Source organism: Ictidomys tridecemlineatus, chromosome 13 (genome assembly GCF_052094955.1).
Source record: "Ictidomys tridecemlineatus isolate mIctTri1 chromosome 13, mIctTri1.hap1, whole genome shotgun sequence".
Taxonomy (NCBI): domain Eukaryota; kingdom Metazoa; phylum Chordata; class Mammalia; order Rodentia; family Sciuridae; genus Ictidomys; species Ictidomys tridecemlineatus.
The window spans coordinates 7,996,084-8,014,383 of record NC_135489.1 but is presented as its reverse complement, the minus strand read 5'-3'; the positions used below and the strand labels follow the sequence as shown (position 1 = coordinate 8,014,383).

General features: G+C 37.3%; 1 pseudogene; it reads left to right on the top strand.

Annotated features, from left to right (window-relative positions):
* The first annotated feature begins 6,913 nt into the window (after positions 1–6,913).
* Positions 6,914–11,134, top strand: LOC101976877 (bifunctional phosphoribosylaminoimidazole carboxylase/phosphoribosylaminoimidazole succinocarboxamide synthetase pseudogene; annotated as a pseudogene).
* The last annotated feature ends 7,166 nt before the right edge of the window (positions 11,135–18,300 follow it).

Below are 18,300 nucleotides of genomic sequence, written 5' to 3'. Positions count from 1 at the left end.
GTCCAGCAAGTGGAATATCGTAGGAGGTTCCTCCATACAACAACTGGTAGAGTTCTTTCTCTCACATTAAACATGGCACAACACATGCAAAAGGAAGTGAGAAACTTATGGGAAAGAGATAGATTGGTCAAAAGTGGTCAAGATAAAACTGCTTATCGTTTTGGAAAAACATGATCAAGTTAGTTTCATCTGCTTAGTAGACCAAATTAAAATCAAGATGAATTTAAAAATCAAATGTAGTAAGTTAAACACTAAAAACTCTGTTACTCCTTCAGTGTCTTCTAATCTGCCTTATGGACTTAACATTTCAAAATACAATAATAATTTATATCCTATCTAAATCACACAATTCCCATTCGATATGATGCTTTTGCCACTCCCAGCTTGCATTGTAGAATTTATCACTTACATGGAGAGTCTTAGTTTAGACCAAAGAGAAGAAGTCAGACTTTGGTCCACATTGCCCCATGTAAGACAATTTTTCTTAAATAAATAGATGACAGAACCAAAAAAAAAAACCCAGTATTAATTACATTTTAGAAGTGTCGTATAGTATCCTGAAATTAGGCTGTTCCTGATTCTCACTCTCAAAAAGTTCCCGAAGAAGAGACAAATCATAATAGTACCATCAACTACAGGTGAGTCCTGGGGGACACGTATAGATGAAGGAATCGGGATGGCCAGCACTGCATGCCCATGGAATCATATCCATCTCAAAATTGACTCCACCAGATGGGGAAGCTGTAGGGATGGCAGGGTAGCTGTCATGTGGACTGTGGCCTGCTCCAGCCACTCTTAGCCCAAAGGAGCCTCCATTCCTTCCCAGAGACAGATGCAAACATTTTGTGGACTAAATAAAGCCTTCTACCTCTCTCTCACTGGAAAAGAGTAAATGTTTACTTTTTATATAGACGTGGTTCCTCTTTTTCTAGATTTAAAAAGCGTATAATTTGTCTTCAATTTTAATTTCTGGTTGCTAACAGCGTCAGTGATTTTTTCTGTGGGGGATGCAAAGATGCTTTGCAACATGTGGGAAATAAGAAAAAAAAAATTTTGAAAATAATTTATAAAACTGATGTATTCATGTACAATAAGATTGTTAGCATGTGTGTTCCTCCTAGGGCCCTGATGCCCTTGAAGGAGCGGAGAAATGAATAAATTCACCATTCTCATAATACCGACTCTCCAGTGAGTGGCAGGAGCTAGTTCACTGCACTTGAGTCTGATCTGTATCTCTTCAACTTATTATATTGGATAAAATTGAAATTATTATAATCTGATATTTAGCTTATATTTTCCTAAATGTAAATATAACTTTACATAAATATAAATTGGATATCTATCTTAATAATTTTTCTGGACATTAAAATTAATGGAGGATGAATGTCAGCTTGAACTTTCTTGCAATGAACCATTTTGTGTTGAAGAATGTCTCCAACACATGTTGAAACCAAAACACTTTGCTAAACCACTCTCTAACCCCATTATCTGTGTAAAACCTTTCCCAACAACATTTTCATATAAACAATGAAGAAAAAAAGTCCAAAGATACTCCACCCCAGTAAAATTCTTCCTATCACTTCCAAAAGTAAAGAGCTCATCATGCCATTTTGGATTTTTCTGTGGCTAAAAGCCCATTTTTTCTGTCTATGACATGTCCATACCTAGCCTCTGGCAACTCAACCGTAGCAATTAATTTCTCTTATATAGAACACAGTTCAATTCATTTTGGAAAACCAAAGTACGGTTCCATCACTTGAATTTTCCTTATTTATGCCTTATTTATAGCGACAACAAAGTCTTCAAGACTTGCATCAGGCTGGTGGAGCTTCACCTCTGTGCAGACTGGCTTTTCTGAGGTCGGCCAGTACCAAATGACCTGGGCACTGCTTCCTCATTTTCTTCTGGACTATTTCATCACTGATAGTCGGGCCTTCTCTCTCATATGTCATGACAAATATCTTGCATTTGATAATTCTCTGACAAGTTGTTCCAAATGATCTCTTAAGTTGTCCACAGCAGTTTGGCTAGACTCTCAGTTCCAGTTTTATGTGCTTATCATCAGCAGCATTTCTTCCAGTATGACTGCATGAGCAGATTTCCCAAGGATGAACCACAAGGGCAAAATGGCAGAAGGTAACATCATCTGAAAACTAAGAAATCAGAACCAAAAAAAAAAAAAAATGTATACTACAAAAGAGACACTCATAGCTCAAGTAAAATATTGATCCCTTCATCTATGGGTCTTCTCTTAGTTACCTTCGGATAACTGGAAATCACTGTCAGTCACCTTATTTTCAACATGAACCTTCAAATGCGATGGTTACCCAGTGTCTATATGGCAGGTTAGCCAGATAGCTACACACATCATCTTGGTCATTCACAATGCCCAGATCAATCAAAGCCCTAAATTATGATGATGTTTTTTTCCTCTGGCAACAGACATTGTATGTGAGGCAATGAGAACCTAGGGGTTTAAATATATATATATTTTCCCCTTTGGAAAGAAACCAAAAAAGGACAACATTAACAAGTTAACCTAACTCCATTCCAGATTTATAAAATATGAAGGATGAATGTGGTGGGGAAAGAAAGAACTAACCTATAAAATTTTTTTGAAAACACTCTTTTGATTTGCTACTGTAGGGCTAAAGACATAGATTCTGAAATTCGGTTCATGAATCTATGTTATGCGTATTAGAGAATTGAAAGCAAGTATTACTCTGTGAGAGAAAGATACAGGTTAGCAAAGAGGAAAGACTGAAAAGAATCCTAGTCGTGTTGCTCTGAAATCAGGCGTCAGTGTGCATTCAGTGACTGGCAGATGGTAAACAGGAGGTGGAGTTAGATGTGATAATGATGATGAAGATACGTAAATCTGAAGAAGATGACAATAATGTGGGCATAGGCAGGTGGAGAGCTAATGGGTGGATGGATAGATGATATATGATAGATAGATAGATAGATAGATAGATAGATAGATAGATAGATAGATAAATAGATAGACAAATGATCCTTCTCTATCCTTGGGGTATGTTCTAAGACCCCCACTGAGTGGCTGAAATCACTGATAGCACTGAACCCTACAAATACAGTGTTTCTAGATACAAAGCCTCTTGGCAGAATAAGTTTTCCGAGTGACACACAAATCTTCAAGCTCCACTGGAAGTTTGTCACACCCCTGCTCTACCCTGCTATGAGATAGCCACGAAAGGACACGCTTCTCCTCCACTTCCCTCCCCTCAGGTTTCTCCTCTGCCTGGTCAGCAAGGGTTTCTCCTCAGGCTGCTGGGAATGAGAGAGGCGCTCCAGCTTTCCTGGTCTTGTGCTGGGCAGCTTCCACCGCTGCCATGTCTCGGGGAGCCTGTTTGCTGTGTGGGTCTGAGGGCGGGGGAGCAGCGCACCCTCTCTGACCACCCCCCCACTGTGGAGGACCTAAGCTTCTGGTGCTACAGTCTCAGCAGCTGCTGCAGCTTCTTCTCTCTCTCCTCTCTCCTTCTCCCATCTCTCTTTCTTCCCTCTGTTTCTCCCTCTCCTACTTATGGAACCTCCCATCCTGTCCCACCTGCCTTCCTGGACAGGGTCTGTGGCAGCTCTGCTCTGGTTTCCTCTCACTCATAGCCCACCAGGACGCCCGCCTGCAATTCTGACCTGACACAGTTAGAAAGTGCCGCACATCTCTTTCCCCTGTGGTCACAAGTTAGGTAACCAACTTCATGTGCATTTACTTCTCAGGTATGAGCTGAACTTTGGTTCAAGTCTTTGAAACTCTAGGAAATAAATATCAAACTACATATATTTTCCAATTAAAGCCCCTTCTTCTGAACTGAGAGTTGAGAGAGGAAACTTCCAGATCTTCACCTCTTAGCTTTCCATCTTCTTGCAGGCTGACAAATATTGCAGAAACCACCTTTGGGAGTCTTACAGAAAGTGCTGTATTCCCCTTTGCAATCTAAGACCTCCTTCCTCTAAGTTTTCCTCTAACACTAAAGAATGAAGTACCTTCATATAAAAAGGCTCTTTAGATTTATCTAAGACGTATTGTGAGAAGTTGAGTTTCCTGTTCATTTGCTTCTGTCTAGATGTTTGCTGAGCACTTGAATATACTCAAACTAAAAGAATTAAAAGAAAGAGACTACTCAATGTTTAGTGAAGCTTATAGAAGTAACTAAATGGGAAAATTGGTTGTTACCAAAATTCAGTAAGAACATATGGTAGAATGATAAGATTCCCTGTTTGTCTATGTGTCTTCTGATAATGATGGTTGGTCTTCTGGGACTCACATCTGTGACTATAAGTAGTGACACACTTGGAGATAACTAGCTTACCAAAAATTCTCTCCTTCTTCTCTCTTGACATTTCAAGACCATAAATGACAAGTTTGGAATCATTTTCTGAAAATTTATTTCAAGTAGTTTGTAGATGGTTTTCCCACGTATGAGGATATGTAATCAATAGGAATTAGGAATAATTTCCGATTTAATAGTTAAATGTAGAAATGACTATAAATTAGTTTTCATTAAAGTTTCTAGACAAAAAAAATTTCAAAAAAAAAATAAAGTTTCTAGACAATAGAAAAGGTTGAAGGAAAATATTAAAAATAATGTGGGGATTTTGCTTATGATATAATATCACACACTCCAGCACTTTCCCAGGCAGTGAATCATTGCTGCCAAAGAGCAGTATAGAAATTGAAAATTTGAAAAATGACAAAACATTATAGAAGAGAATCATGAGGTTAAGTGAACTGGCAAATCTAAAGTGATATCACCTCAATCTAAATGACAGACACAACTTTGTGAAAATGTGAACATTAATTCTGAACAAGTGCCATTCATCAAGTAGAGTCCTTATGATTTGCACGGTAAGACTGCTTGCTTTTATGAATTTTTTATATTTGCATTATTCTATCATAAAGCATTTAGCAGCCCCCCCTTATGCTTCTCCCCTTTAAATACCAAAAGTATATTTTTCTACTTTGTACAAAATAGAAGAGGCAAAGTGACGGAAAACATCTTTCCTTGGTTGACTTGCATTCTTAAAAGATCTCAACATGCTTTACAAACCCACTGATTAAATCTTACAATAACAGTGAAATTGAAATAATGTAAGAAAGAATCTCATTATAACTTCATTTTGGCAAAAATAAGGTACCTTGGAACTTTGCTTATTAGCTCAGGGTCAAGGACGTTTCATGTCCTAAAATTGATGTGCTGAGTAACGGGAACAGCAGAGCCGGGCTCAGAGGGGTGAAGAATGTGCCGCTTCCTGGGTGATGAGATCTGAGTGAATTAGATCCCCTTCCTGACTTGCTCAGTGATGGCTGAAATGCTCTCCAACGTGGCCAGATCCTCTCATCTCAGAGTTAATTGAAAACTTAAAATCAAAATACCTCTGTTCAGTTCAAAGGAGAGCTATTGCAGTTTTTTTTTTTAATTCATATTCAGCAAAGGAAGATACCAGTTAAAACATGAGGATTTTGAACAATCTGACAGAAGATGGCGTTTTCATGGTAAAGGAGGGAGGAACTCAGAGAGATCCCCAAGTACTCTAAGAAGGTCCCCATCTTGAATATGTTGGGCAGGCTCTGGACATTTGCCTTCCATTGTCATTCCTTGGTTGCAGAGTGGCTAATGCATCCCATAGATGTGGGCCTTTAGGTCACAGAGCCCATCAACGGCTACTGCAGATACAGATAACAGAAGTACTAACATATTCAGTGCCGAGGCTGGACAAACCATGATTCCATCTTCATCAGCATCATCCAACCTATATTCATTTTCTAGAAAGTGCCATGAATAATGTTGAGAACACTAAAGATAAAGGACAAACAACATTCCAAGTGTAACCCCAGAAATGAGAATGAAAAAAAGTAACGCTTATGAAGTTGGTGAAACTTTGGTTCCCCTTCATCCATTCCATCTTCTTTGCATAAACACATTGTTACTATGTTTAATTAAACTGATATTAAAATGCAACTATTTTTGAACAACAAATAAATAAACATTTATATGCAAAAGAGATGTAAATTGGTGAATGAGACTGGTCTCTATTGGCAGGTATTTGAAGGGCAAAGGGCGACAGCCATACTACTAGCTGCCATACAAAATGGAAATATAAAACTTTATATCTACATCATGTTTTAATGTTTAATTTCACTATAACATTCAGAACCACAACTACCAAGAGCACAATTCTCATATTTATAAATGAGAAAACTAGAGAAACAGAAAAGCTGAGTTTTCCTCCAAGGCTTAATTATCCTCTGCCTTAAAGACTAGGATCACTATTTCACATGCTGTGAGAACATCATTCATCTATTTAGGAATTATTCAACCTAGATGCCCTTCAGTGGTTGAATGTGTAAAGAAAATGTGGTATATATACGCAATGGAATATTACTCAGCAATAAAAGAGAATAAAGTCATGGCATTTGCAGGTAAATGGATGAAGTTGGAGAAGATGATGCTAAGTGAAGTTAGCCAATCCCAAAAAACCAAATGCTGAATGTTTTCTCTGACATAAGGAGGCTGATTCATAATGGGGTTGGGAGGGGCAGCATGGGAGGATTAAACGAATTCTAGACAGGGAAGAGGGGTAAGGGAGAGGCCATGGGGGTAAAAAAGATGGTGGAATTAGATGGACATCATTACCCTAAGTGCATGTATGAAGACATGAATGGTATGAATATAATTTGTATACAACCAGAGATATGAAAAATTGTGCTCTATATGTGTGTAATATGAATTACAATGCATTCTTCTGCCATATGTAATAAATTAGAATTTTAAAAACCTGGTCAAAATATGCCATTGTTAAGTTATAGTCATAAGTAATATATTGCTCTTGGCCCAAGATTCATGATCCTTGAGAAAATACACTTGCACAAATAAAGGCATGAGAGCCTGAAGGAATGCTACTGGAAACATGTGCAGAGCAGGAGGTAGGTCTGGGGCACTGTGTTTATTTTCCATGGCTGCCACAGCAAATTATTAAAACATTAAAGATGACTTGCAAATACATGGACATTTATTATGTACCATTTCTGTAATTACCAAGTCCAAAATGGGTCTCAGTGGGCAAAAATCAAGGTGTCAGCAGATGGTTCTGGAGGTCCAGAGAAGACAACCCTACTGCCTTTCCCATCTTCTAGGGTATTGCCATTGTCCTGGGCTGTGACCCACCCTTCACTTTCCCAGCCAGCAGCACTGTACCTCTCTGCCCCTGCTGCCTGAGTCAGCTGTGAACTCTCCTCTTCCACCTCCCTCTTCCACTCTTAAGGCCCTCAGAGATTATTTTGGGTCATTTGAATAATACAGTGTCACATTCCTATTTCAAAACTGAAGTTAGCAACCTAATTCTATCAACACCCTTGATTCCCTTATCACCAACATGTTCCCAGCTTCTGAGGACAAGAGCCTGAGCATTTTTTTTGGGGGGGGGTATTAGTCTGTGGACCGCCTTTGCAAAGAAGGGAGTAGAGAGGCTAGAAGTCATCAGGAAAAATGTTTCAATGATCAGACCTGAAAAACGATCATGAGCAGGTTACTCTGGGAGTTCAGAAGAGGGAGAGATCAACCAGAATATTAACGCATTCATGTGATGAGACAGCAGGTATTATAACTGACAGTCCTTCCCTGAAAGTAAATCTACACACACCCCATCGACTCTGAAGGCTGGGCTGAGCAGGAAACGTTCTTGACATACCGATGAGAAAGACAGAAATTAGACCAAAGATAAATGCCTTTTCTTGTGACAAACTCATGTTTAAATTGACCAAAAAGCACCTAACATACAAATTTGCGAATTGAAGGGGTGTTTTAGCAACTTGTCAGCAAATAAAATTTAGCTCTTCATTTTGTAATTTATGCATGCTTGCATTAGCATTTTAATCCTTGTAAAATTAATAAGTTCAAGTTTGTTTTTAATTAAAAAAGAAATACATATGACACTGAAAGTTTGAGTTAGTTAATTACTATGTCATTGTTCTCTAGATATTTTTCTCATTCTACCAGGTCATATGTTCAAGTGATTCTTCAAATTCAATGTGTATGTAATGTTTATTTTTAAATTTTATTTTCAATGCTCTTTATTTTGAATAGTTTTAGATCTATATAAAAATTGAATAGATAGTGTATATACCTTGCACCCAGTTTTGCTATTATTAATTCCTCTCATCAGTATGGTACTTGTGCTGCATTTAATCCAACAGTATCAACATACCATCACTACCTGAAGTCCAAGCTTGACTCAGATTTCCTTAGTTTTGCCAGTTTTTCCTTTTCCAGTGTCTCACCCAGGACGTACCACATTACTTCCAGTCTTTACATCTCCTTTGGTTCCTCTTCACTGTGATGGTTTCTCAGAGGCTTCTGGTTTTTGATGATTTTCATAGTGTCAAGAAGTACTAGCCAGATGTTTGTTTTGTAGGATGCTCTTTTATTGGAATTTGTCTGAAATTTTGCTCATTATTAGATTATCTGTTTTTGGAGGAATACCATAAGGTAAAGTACCACTTTCCTAGCATCACATCAAGAGTACCTACTCTCTGTATCACCATTGATGTTAGCTCTGATCATGTGACTTAGGCAGTATTTGTCAGGCTTCTCCAGTGAAAAGTTACTCTTCCCCACATGATGATCTCTTTGGATGAAAGTCACTACACTCAGTGCAAATTTCATCAAGTGGAAAGTTAGGATTCCCCTCCTTATGAGAAAGGGTAGCTACCTAAATTATTTGCCATTCTTCTAAGTGGGAGATTTATAAAGCCCCTTCACTGATGTATTTTTCTTTTTCAGTCATTTATTTATAGTAGTGTGTACTCATGGAGCTGTGTCCCCATGCTTTAGTTTATAATCAAATATTTATTCTGTTGCTACAACTGATCAAATTGTTATTAAAAGAAGATACTGCTACTTAAAATATTTTAATTAAATTATGAGTAATAATGCAATACAAAGGCTACATCTGTTAAATTTGTGTATTATGTAACATTTTAATTAGACAAGTAAGACTAGATACCCTGAATATGTAAGTTCTTCCTTAGTCGTTGTTACAGAATTTACCATTACAAATTTAGCTATTTTAGATTCATACAAAACTTCACTTCCCAAACAATGTTATGGCTAGAATATTTTATTCAGTGCCACCTGTTTGAATAATAATAAATCTATTTCTTTTCATGTCCCTTATTATTTGGCAGCTGAACTGACTAAATATGATTTAGCTAGAGAAACGTTCTTTATATTTGAACTAAAATACAAGACACTGAGAACAAATAATAATATTATAATTGCTTTTAGAACTCAAAATTCGCTGCAGGCATATTTTACAGGATTTAAATGGTATAAAATAAAATTACTCTTACCATGGTGATATCCAGGGTTCATATCTGAGTTCAGAAGTACTTTGAATACATTAAATATATGTATTATTGTGAGCAGAAATACATTTCTCTCTTTGCCTGATCTCATTGGTCAAATGCATGATTTAACATTCTGTGCAGCTGTAAAGAGGAATTGAATTCTCAATGCTTAATTACTTTAGCCAGTTTCCATCTGTTACTTGATTTCAGGCCTTTTCTCCAACTTTAGACGACATAGAAATTCTGCAAGCAGTGCCATTGCATGATGGGAATTTCATGCTAAAATGTATAGACTTAATGTTCACCTTCAAATTCATATACCCAGCATCCTGGCCCTAAGTGACCTCCAAGTGTATGAAATGGGTTTTATTTCTGTGTCCTTATATACTTTTTACAACTGCAAGCCTAACATGAAAAAAAAAGTATAATCTTAAATTGCCTTTTCTGAGTCAGTCACACCTCTGATCAAATAAAATGGAATTTTAAAAGTGTAAAGTAAATTGAGGTCTAACCAACTTGCCATTTTGAAATTTCAGCCTTTCTTTCCGGTATGGTCTCTCTTCCCCACCCACTCTAGGTAACAGTGATATCCAAGAAACTTAACATTATTTTAAAACACTAAACACCTTATCAGGGTAAAACAAAAGAAGTCCTTGAATTGTTAGACAGTCCAAGAAAAATCCTCTTGCATTTCAAGACCCTGACTGTAGCAAGAAACCCAGCTAGAAAGAGTCACCTGAAGGATAAGCGGCAATTCCAAATAAAATGAACAGTTGTGTTTAAGTTGTCATGGGAAGCAGTTGTCAGAACTGCTCTCAACAGAAAACATAAGGAGAGAGCTCATTGCGCCCTGTGTGAAATGATTCCAACTAGATGGGTTTGCAAAATAGTGACTGGTTGTTTTCTCAAAGGAGATCCTGGTATCAAGGAAGGATATAGGTTTTGTCCCCTAAATTGAATATGTTTTTCAAGGATGATGGAAATAATGACCCACAGTGATCTAAGGAAGAGCTAATTGCCATATAATTTTGCTTTGCTGAACTCATAATAGGCCAAACTGAAGAAGGTATCATAGCCATGCAACATGGGGTATTCCTGAATTACTGGAGAAATCCTGGTTATCCCAGAACCGTACACTGGTCAACCAAATTCAGTGCTGATATAGTAACTACCAGAGAAATTGCTGTTTCTGATTTTATTGGTAATAATTCCTGGAAATTCACCATTAGGAGATGAAGGATGGTCAAAAGACAGTCATGGTGACCTCAGAGAAATGACCCTTGAAGAGCTCCAGATGATAAAGGAAAACTTTGGATGGAAGAGAGTAGAGTAGCTTCTAATATCCAAGTCAGCATAGCACAGGCTTGTAGTATGGGTGAGTTCAATTTTTTTTTTATGCCTATCACAATGAAAAAAATCAAAAAGCCTTGTGGAAATCCTGGCATCCTGAGTCAACTTCAGGTAATGTCTGCCCAAAAGGAGTCAGATGAAATTCTGGGTATTAAAGCTGAAAGCAAAGGGGATGGCAATTCTACCGGGTTTGTGGCAGTGGCGGGCAGAAGCAATGGTTAGGGGTGGTGGTGCCTGATCACTGCATATCCAGGTATCAATAGGCTGTCCTCCCCTCTTGCCAGGCTGGGGTTCTTGGGATGTGAGGTCTTCTCCCTGATTACCCAGTGGTCTAGGCTGTTCAAACACACTTTCTCCAGAAGAATCAGCTCCGCTTAGACATTTGGATTAAATAACCATTTGGTATGGGCCAAACTGTAAACAAGCATTCCGGAAAATATACACCTAAGAATGTCATTGCATTTTCCAGGGGAAAATCTATACATTTCTAGTGTAGTTGCAGGAAAAAAAAAATCAAGCAAGATGAATCACTGAACCATCAAGCCTCACGCCTCTTTTCTATCCTCTCGCTGCTGCTGGCCCAGGGACTGGCCACTTCTCCTCATGGTCCCTCATGCATGGCTGCCAGGGACCTGCCAGGAACAACAGGTTCTGTCACCTACCACGGCTTCTACTTTTGGACATTGCTCAGTGGCACTATAGGACCACCTCCCCTGCCCGGAGGTGGCCCCAGCGTGACCTAACTCAGTCATTGTACTCGAGGTCTTCACCTTATCGTATTATACATCTTTCATATTCAGGAAAGACTAAATCAAGCTGGAAAACTACATAAGAGTATGCAAGACTCTGCGACCTGTAAATCTCATTAAGGAAAACAAAAACAAGAGATCCACACGTGTTCGTCATTCAGAAAGTCTAATGAATATAGATCAGTCCTGAAATAATACAAAGTACGTGTGAACTTAATTCTGTAGCTACATATAATGATGATGGTATATGATTTCATTTTGAAAATGTAGACTCCCTGTATGCCTTTTTGCTTATACTTTTCAGATATATGTGAATTTTGAGGGAAAAAGACTGTAACTTTTATTACCATGACTCTATAGGGCACATGTTTTTATATGTATATGTATTTGTCTATGTACATAAAATATAAGAACTAATCCAAACAATGTTTTCCTTTCCTCTATTACCAACTGCATTTAATTAAAGCTTTAATTTTTCACTGAATTATTACAGGGCTGCCTCTAGACATATTTCTTATAATCTCCATGAACCTGCATCACTGTTCTTACGAAACCCTTCTGACCTGCATGCTTGCTTAGGGGCTGATCTTGGGATGTGGTGAGATTTGAACTGCTGACCCTGACAGGAGGCCCTTGGAGCTGAGGCACTTAGCCCCACACTGTTCCAGGCATACCGACTACAGAGCGGTTTCCAGAATGTGACAAGCTCTGTCAGCATACCGTCTCCTGTTTTTACCTGTCTTTCTAATTTCCTCCATCTCCTTTTGACCCCTACATGCCATTCTAACTGTGTTAAGCAATCATCTTTTCAGTGCAAGGTGCCCCACTCTCTCCTAAAACCAGCTATACTCTTGCCTGCCATAGCAAACAGTCAATACGACTTCTGCAGCCTCTATAAATTACTAGAAAACATCCATTTATTTGTTTGTTTGTATTTAAGGATCCCAAGTACTCTCGTAGATAACATGTACAGTTATCACAAATGTGTTATGTGCATGATAAAATCATTTGACATTTGTTATCTGTATTGTTTTCTTCTTAACTCCAAGTCCGACAACATGGTGAACACGGGTCAATTGTATGGAATATTCAAAAGCTGAAAATTCAAGGACACTGCATTGCAGGACTGTTGCAAGGGGGCTGTGTGGGTTGTTTACTGTGTAGCCTGTTGTTGTTACCACATTGGTGTGCCACAATTATTAGAATCTTTCCTTCAGTTTTCATCTTAGAATTTAAGCTTATTTCTTTGTACTTTGATTTTATAAAGAATAAAACTACACTAGTATATTTCCAGTACAAATCCTATTGTATTGTTTAAGCGTTTTTTGCATATCTCTCCTCTAAGTCAATCAGACTACATTTTATTTCTCTACTCACTGAAAACCATTATTTTTTTCCCCATTGAAAACATAGTTATTCAAAACCATGAGGAATGTGTATGGCAACTCTTATTTTACCTTCTCAATAAATACAAGCAAAAGAATTTAATTACTAGAAAAGTGATTAAAGATTTCTTAAAGAATCATTAATTTTTTCAATTATAAATAGCAGTAGAACACTATTTTCAATAAATAAAAATTTCATTTTCCTCATTAAAATATGTGCAGTGGTGTTTAAAATATTAAAGTTCTTTATGCATACCTCTTCAGAGAACATATGGTAATTTCTTTGTAGATATGAATTGATAGATTCTGATCTCTATAAGTGAGAAATCATTATGACACAAATGCTTGCATTTTGCACAAAATATGATAAACATGTCCAGTAAAGGCATGTTTCCAAAATAGCAATAAAAGAATTAATCATTATAATGAAATGAAATTCACATTGGTATCTAAGCATTTGGAGTTTCCTTTCACTTAAAATATTATTGATGAGTTCATCAAAAAGAGCATTCTTTGTTCAGGAATCAATCAAAGTAGGGGGGGAAAGCTGAAATTTTTGTAAATACCTTGATTCAAAATGTGGTAGTGATGTTGACGGGAAGGTACATCATTGGTCACACGAAAACCTCATTAGTTTGAAGAGATGTAAAATAAAATATTTGCCTTGCTTCAGAGAGCTTTTGTGTGCATGAGTTTTCATATGTATCAGAGATTACTGCAGAGTAATGAAACTCAGCTCCGAAGCTCATTTAGGAAAAAACATAATTTTAAGTAATAAAACCCTTGTTTTGAGTCAGATATGACAACTGAAGAACAGAGCACATTATGCTTAATGCTTTATCTCTTTTTAGACTCTGTGTTCTCAGACCAACAGAACATGGATGCATCAGGAATGACCCCAAACAGGCTCCTTGTCACCACAGGACCACACAGAGCCCTGGGGGTTGATGCTTTCAGGTTAGCTCCTCCAAAGGCTGCTACAGTGACCACCTGCTCTTAGAACTAGACCTCCCCACTCTCATCTCTGGAGGACAGGTGGATGAAGCCTACTCCCCTTGCTTGTTCCAAGGTTTCGCAGTGCAAGCCAATCACCTGGGTGAAGAACTCTGCTCTTAAAATACCAGGAGCTTCAGGTTGCATTAGTAACTGAGGAGCCTGGCCCTGAAAAGTAGACATCCATGCATCTTGGCAGTATCACATTGAGGAATTTCTGGTATATATTCTTTAAAAAGTCCTTGGTCGAGGGTAAATAACCTGATGTTCATTTATCACCTGATTAATAGATGAGAACTCATTTATTCCTCTTTCTTCAGCTTATGCTTCAGCAGCAATAATCACTTCCATACCTCAATTTCTTCTTGGATAAATCATTCCAATTGCAATGCAATAAAAATATTTTTAACAATGACCATGTAAAATGCTTCATTTATTTTTTCACTTTTTAATACCCAAACATCATAGATAATCATAATCATTTGAATTTTGTATAATTAAACCAATTTAGGATGTATGCTTCAAGCTCAGGCTATATATAGTGAAAATCAAGAAAGTAGCATACAACACAGGCTCTGAAGAATTTTTTCATTTTTTAAAATAATTTTTTATGAGATTCAAGTATGTCAAAACTACTATGAAATGTAAAATGTCCTAAGGGTTTGAGGAGAAGATGCAGCAACTAACCTGGGGGGAGGGACAGGGGTGGGAAGGACACATTTTACGAAAATCCAGGTACTTGATGTGAGTCAGACATCAAGGCACGCTAGTAAGTTTAAGGAAGTTTCCTGAATTGGGGACAGGAAAGATGTCCTGCAGAGCCTAATTTGCACTCAAAGGCAAGAGGGCTTACAGAAGGTCCTGAATTTGTGGTGTAGAACGAATCATCTGCTGGCTTGGCAGAGATGCTGAGTGCTATCTGCCTCTGCTTATTGACTCTGAAACCCAGCTTTTACCCTCAGCAAAAGGGAGAGGTGAATGGATAATTGGTAATTGATCCCTGAAATGACACTTGATAAAGACAACTTTAGAGAAAATTAACGTGATGTCTGGCCACAACAGCTTATCTCAACATTAGTGGTACCTGTAATAGTGGCCATGAACGTCTGTGGGAATGGTAGCTGTTTTGGGGATGGGAAGAGAAGCATGATGTCTTTGGGGGGTAGGATACTAGAATCGAGCGTGTGCAGTCACCTTTGGGGGTCACGGTTCCTATCAGATATAGGGGTCCTGACCACGTCCCTGGCTGATGCGTGCGGAAGTCCACTCATCAATGCATATTCCAGCAATCGTGCCTTGTCCTCATTTCCCTCATCAAATCATCCCTCTGACCTTAATCCTGAGAAGGAATTTGAATTTCTTCTCTGCCAGCTGCTTCTGAAATGAAGTGACCCAGGGATAGCCCTGAGGCTGAAGAAGGAAGGTAGTAGATTCAGAAACCGTTTGTCTCCCCTCTCCAGAGCCACTTGCAAGTTAATATAAAAACTGTAACCACCTGTGTCATGCCTCTGGGACTGAGTTTTCAGCAACAGCTAAAATTATTTAAACAGAAATTCATTCGAAAATCAGGGTTTTATTAATGATATGGAATGAGATGAAAATTCAATATCAGTTTTTATGATCAATTATGTTAACCTTATAAAGTTTGTAATGTAATAAGCTGTAACCTCTGAGCTGAAACACAGAAGAAATTATTTGGTAAATATTTGTTTCATATTTGATTGAGAATAAGTTTGAAATCTGATAAAGCAAAAAAAAAAATCAATGCAGTGCAAACATGAGTAATACATCTATAATACACAAAGCCCTGAATTTTTTGAATATTTACCTTTGTGTACAGAGACTGAAAAGAAAAAAATTATTTTACTGTATTTATAAATTCAGAAGGAATTCATCTAGAGAAAATACCAGTAGAAACATTAATTTGTGTGTCTGTAAAAGATTCTTTCATGATTAATAAAAGTCTAGATTTCCATCAAAATCACATCAGAAATATAGCTGTATTTTTGTATCATATTCTTAAGTCATATGAACGCATATTCCAGCAATTATGCCTTGTATAACTGCTACTATTATAAGAAACCAGGGAAGAAAATCTTAGCAAGTTATTCCAGATAAATTAACAGAAAACTTATATAATATCACTACATTAAGATTCTTAGCATCCTGTGTTACACAGAATTATAAGCAAAGAAACAAGCTACACATCTCTCTCTCTGCAAGAACAGATAATTGGTCAATCATTTGCATGTTGACAGAAATTCATATAAAATACAAGTTTCAATCAAGATTTTCTTTTTTCTTTTTTTCCCAAATAATGCAGGTTTAAAAACCCTTCAGATGTAGTATTGAATGCTGTCTTAATTTCCATAACATCTAGTATGGACTTGGATAATACATGCTAGTTTCACAAAAGGAATTTTTTAATGATACAAAATTAAAATGATTATTTGCATTGTCTAGGTATTAAAAGGCATAAAAGAGTGTTAAAGAATATACATTACCAGACATCAAGGCATGCTATAAGTTATAGTAATTAAGAAGATTTTTAGCTGGGTGCTAGGGCACACATCTGGAATCCCAGCAACTAGGGAAGCTGAGACAGGAGAAGGGCGAGTTCAAAGCCAGCCTTAGCAAAAGGGAGGTGCTGAGCAACTCTGTGTGACCCTGTCTCTAAATTAAAAAAATGCAAAAAATAGGGCCGGGGATGTGGCTCAGTGGTTGAGTGCCCCACATCAATCCCCAGTACCAAAAAAAAAAAAAAAAAAATGTTATTGGCACAGAATAAACTAACAGGCAAGCCAATCAAGATAAAGATCTCAGTCTGGACCCACACATGTATAGTGACTAGACAAGCAATAAAAGTACCAATACAATTTAGTGAAAACATATAATTTTGGTAATGTTTTAATGATTTCACCTGAAAGATATACTTTAAACACACACACACACACACACACACACACAACCAGCCTCTCTCTGACTGCTCTCATATCGACAGAAAGATAGAAACATACACAATAGTGTAATTTATTACATTATTGAATTATGACACCTATGAACAATATTATTGTTTTGGGCAGAAATAATATAAAAAAAAATCACCTTTGAAATAAAATATATGAAGCAACGTAAGAATGGACTAACAGTTTTGTAGTGAGCATGATTAATTTTGAAACATTTCTTTAATCCACTTTTGCATATAAAAATTTTCATGATGTCTGAATCTTTTACATCAAAAATTACAATAGTAAAATAAGTACTAAACTAAAATGTAAAAAACAAAAAAAAATTTTAAATTTTTAACATTTTTAAGTTTAAAAACACTTAGATAGTGTTTGAAACTCCACAGGCAAATTTAGGCCATGTTTTAGCTTAACATTCATAGCATTTGCATCGTAAGGAAAGAGTTTTAAATGTGTTGCTACTTAGAGATTATCCCACCTCAGCAACTGTAAATAAATCTTAGGTTCTCTCTCTTTCTCTCTCTCCTTTTGAAATTTTCCTTTTAAATACTCCCTGGAATCATATGTCTCCTCACGTGCATTTTCTTCCCTAATGGCTCAAAAATAATTCCACCCTGCCAGTGTCTTTTCAAAACTGCCATTTGTACAGCAGCATAACAAGCCTTTGTTCTGTAAGCCTCTCCTCCCTTGTGTGAAGAGCTCACTTTCTCCCACACACCACTCTGCCTCACACCAACCTCAAGTCACAGGGTTTTAAATGTGCTTGGTGACTCCTAGTCTTCAATAAAAATCACAGCTGTAGAAAGATCCTGTGAAATGATATTCCCAAGTGAACTGGCTACGGGGAGAGGAATTTATCTAGTGTCTTTAGACAGCCTGTCTCAGCCCCACGTCCCCAAGGTTACTGAAATTGTTCTTCCTCTGCTTTTCTTTTTGACTTCTCTTTCCAGATTGACAAAGACAGAATTGATGGGGGAAGAGGCCTGGGCAAGGGAGGTGAAAGGGAGCCAGAAATGTATAATTTTACAGTTACCATCTCAGCTCCTGCTGGGTTCTCAGTCTACCAGGGACAATCACCCTGATCACAAGGCACACCAAGGCAGCCCAACCCTTCACCCCACTCCTCCTAGAGCTCACTTTAGGACATACTGTATCACAATAGGGATGGACCCTTTGAAAATACCAATCAAATATATTCATAAATTCCCATTCCCCATGCCAACACAAAGAGAGAATTTAGCTTTTCATTTTGTCCATTTTAAAGTACCATAGTAATAGAAAGAATTTGCAAAATATAAACCAAAAATGTGCAGAAATAGAATTGTTCCTTATATTTTTCATTTTGATTTTATATTCTGACTTTTGTAAACAGTAGCAGATAAACTGTGAAAAAAAATAAACATGAGAAGAAAATAACAGAATTCCTAGGTAAAACCCTCCATTAACTTGAGAACAAATCCCAAGCCCTTCTTTGTAACTGTGTTATTTCAACA